Source organism: Anoplophora glabripennis, unplaced genomic scaffold (assembly GCF_000390285.2).
Source record: "Anoplophora glabripennis isolate ALB-LARVAE unplaced genomic scaffold, Agla_2.0 scaffold1546, whole genome shotgun sequence".
Classification (NCBI taxonomy): domain Eukaryota; kingdom Metazoa; phylum Arthropoda; class Insecta; order Coleoptera; family Cerambycidae; genus Anoplophora; species Anoplophora glabripennis.
Genome location: NW_019417827.1, coordinates 21,585 through 25,923, shown reverse-complemented (window position 1 = coordinate 25,923; position 4,339 = coordinate 21,585).

Sequence of the window (4,339 nt, the reverse complement as noted above, 5' to 3'; positions counted from 1 at the left end):
ATACCAAAGATGAGATACCTTTAAGTACAAAAAAGTTATGTCGTTTCCAACACCTTCAATCTACGGCAGCTGGCGCCCTCTATGAACTATAACCAAAATGTGAACAAATTTCAATTTCTCTATCCAAAGAACCCCAAACCCCAAAATTTTGTGTAGATATTTACATTTATTAAGAAATAAATGGAAATAAACTAAAATAATATTTTACATTTAACACCCTGTATCTCTTTAACTATCAACTTTTGTACTAAGGTAAGTTCGATTAAATCGCAATATATTTGCTTCGGGAATCTACCCATGTATTTTGGCCCATTACCTCGAGACCACCCTGTATATATACATTGTGTCCCATAAGTGACGCCCGTCCTTCTGGGTTTTGATTAAGGGGACAAAAACAAATCGAAAATCAAGAATGAAAATTTTAAAATTGTTAATCTTTGTTGAGTCATTTAAAAAAATTAATAAAAAAACTAGAAATAAACATTTGGGCTGGGTTATTAAATAATTATGTAGTTCAGAGCGATATTTACTGCAACTGTATGTTATTAAATGAAAACTTACTATTGCCATTGCTGGATGACGTTCCGTTAGAAGTTAGACTAAATTATTGGTTTCAACATGATGGAGCTCAATCACATTATGGTTTGCGAGTATGAAATTATCTGAATCAAAACTTCCCAGACAGATGAATTAGAAGAGGTGGATTCATAGCATGGCCTTTTAGGTCATTAGATCTGAATCCCCTAGATTTTTTTGGGGTTATTTAAAAGAAAATATTTACAGCAAACCTGTTGTAAATCCAGAAAATGTAGTAGCATGTAACACGCTCCTGTCGCATTAATAGACCAACAGATGCTACAAAGGGTTCAAGCTTCAATGTTGAATCATGCCTATCTTTGTCTTAGAGTAGAAGGCAACTTATTTGAACACCTTTTGTAAAAACATTTTCTATTATTTAAGGACGTTATGTTTTTTTCCTCTCCATTTTATAAAATTGTTTTATTATTAAAATGTTTTTCTCTATCCTTTTCAGGTTAAAATTATTCCTTACACCCATTTACAACCGATAATCGGAAACTATACTTACCTACTATTGGTTATAAATTATTTGTCTTGGTCCCCATAAGCATATACCTCAGTTTTGGGACGAAAAAATTGGATTTTCACTTTTTTAGTTTTTTGAATAATTTTTTGAATAACTCAACAAAGAAAAACAATCGGAAAATTTTCCATTCTTGATTTTCGATTTGTTTTTGTCTCTTTAATCAAAACCCAAAAGGACGGGCGTCACTTTTGGGACACCCTGTATATATATATATTGTTATGTTTTTGTTATGTGTGTATGAGTGAATTATTTTACTTTATTTTTTTATTTTGCCCAGGCGCCAATAAGATCTGGTCTTATAAATTATTTCAGTTAGAGCTTGCTCTTTCTCAGGGTGTTTCACTAACTTTTTTTTATATATGTGCGAAATGAAAAATACTATTTAACATGAAATGAACAAAATATATTTGAATGCGCCACCGTTAGACTAATGTTAGGTATGCAAAAAATTACTATTAGTTGTATATATAGGTGTATGTATAGGCAGATGATGAATTATTTTTTAGTTCTCTAGAAAACCTATTACAATGTCAAACTGCATCTAATGTTATACAATTTTGCTGTGGCGATTTTAACCTTGATTTTTTGGACAAGAAATCAAAGTCGCGAGTTGTAACTAATATTTTCGAATATTACGGTTTGTATCAGTGCTTTTCTCAGGATCCATCCCGTGTACAAGGTCATAGCCGCACTCTAATTGATAATATTTATTGTTCATTGGATGACTCATGTTACTGCACGAAAATGGTTGACACTTGTTTATCGGATCATCTAGGTCAAATTATTCAATGTAATATAGTATACTCTAGAAAAGATCTATATTATAGTAGAGTTTTTTCCAAGGAAAACATACATCACTTCAGATAACTCTTAAGTAAAGAGAAGTCGATTGAAGTATTTCAGACTGTAAATCATGTTGAAGCTCATGACAATTTCTTTGTAACATTTTTTAGTTATTTTGACATGGCCTTTCCGATAAAAAAGTTTAAATCAAACAAACACGTAAAATTAATAATTGGATTACCAAAGAGCTAATTGAGCAAGATATATTTTTACGCCAATTTCATCAACTGGCGAAACAAGATACTGGTTTAATAAATCAATATAAAACTAAAAAAATCTCATCAAAAAAATTTTCATAAAGCGAAAAGAAATTATTATGATGATGTAATGTCCAAGACAAAAAATAAGTCTAGAGCCTCTTGGAATTTGGTTAGAATGAATACAAATATGTTTACTATTAAAAATCTTCCAGGCCAGATACAAGTACAAGGCGAAATAATTGACGACAAAAAACAAATGGCCGACAATTTCAATGAATTTTTTACAAATTTGATTCAATCTTTGGTTTCCAAAACAACTATAAGTAAAAAAATCGAGATATCCTCTAACCCAAATTCATTTTTTTTATCCGATATATCAATTAATGAAGTATATATGATAATCAAGAAAATTTCAGAGAAAAGATCATCTGGAATAGACGACGTTCCGTGTTCATTACAAATAGAAGTTTCAGATCTCCTGCTAACCCCTCTCACTTATTTATTAAATATTTCATTTGAAAACGGTTATTTCCCTTATCAATTAAAGTGTGCAATGATTGTGCCACTTCATAAAAAAATGATAGTAGTAAAATAGAAAATTTTCGACCCGTTGCATTGCTTTCAGCATTTTCAAAAATTTATGAGAAAGCTTACCTACAAAGATTAAGCTCTTTTATTTTTAAATATAATCTTATATCTGAAAATCAATATGGGTTTGTTAAAGGTCGCTCGACCCAGGATGCACTAATGTCATTTTGTAGCAATATTATTGAGTCAATCAATGAAAACCAAAAAACCATCAGCATATTTTATGATCTATCGAGAGCCTTTGATGTCATTAATCATACCCACTTACTCAATAAACTTGAGAAATATGATATTCGTGGCCTACCGCTATTGTGGATATCATCGTATCTACGAGATAGAAGCCAAATTGTAAGGATTAAAGATGGGAGTGATGTTTATTTATCAAAAAAGTTTTTTGTGGACACCGGGGTACCACAAGGGAGTGTATTAGCCCCAACTCTATTTATATTATTTATAAATGACCTTCCCCTAAGATTTAGGGTCACTTGTTCTAGCTCGTTATTTGCAGACGACACATATTGTTTAATTAGTTCAAACGGAGAGAGTGATTTATGTAAATTATCGGAGGAATGCGTTGCTCAAATGGAACAATGGTGTTGTCATAATGGCCTAGTGCCGAATTTGACAAAAACAAGTTTTATAAAATTTTCATCTATAGGTACACAGGACGACTATAGCTTATTAATTAAGTCTTCAACGGGAAGTTTATAGCAAAATGATGTTGTTAAGTTTTTGGGAGTGCACCTTGATAATCACCTTTCATGGGATTTTCATATAAATGGAATTCTGAAAAAATTAGCTACAAAAAATTATGTTATTTGGAGTTTAAAAAAAAAGCCTCAGTTTAGGAATTTTGAAACTGTACTATTACGGTTGCATTGAATCTGTACTAAATTATGGAGTTATCTGTTGGGGGTGCAGTAGTAGTTTATATAAAGTTTTTATAATGCAAAAAAGAATAATCAGAAATATTTTCAATTTAAAACGTAATAGTTCCTGTAGATCTTATTTTAAACAAAATGGAATTTTAACAGTTTATTCCTTGTATATCTTAAATTGCGTAATTTATATAAAAACAAATTTAGAAAAATTCCCGAAGAGAGGTGATCTGAATCCATACGAATTAAGAAATTCAAACATACTACACATACCGTACTGTAGAACTACCCAAGTCTCCAAATCGTCTGCAAAAATGTCACTCAAATTATATAATCATCTGCCTCATGATATCCAAGATATTTCAAATATTATACCTTTTAAATTCGAAGTAAAAAAATTATTAAAGTATTATTCTTTTTACAATGTAGAGGAATACCTCACTAGCGATCTCTTGGACTGGCGTTAGGGACCATTTTAAATTTTAAATTTGTTTTACATGTATTGTCGGTTTTTAAAGCTATTTCTTATGTATACCTATCTATATACTATTATTTGTAGTTGTTGTAGTTTATTAGTTTATTAGTTGTATTTAATTGCTTGTTTTATATGTTTGTCTGTATTTACATTTACGCTTGACAATTTCTCATATTTACAGTAGGTAAATCTATAGAAAATAAAGATTATTATTATTATTATTATTATTATTATTATTATTATTATCATT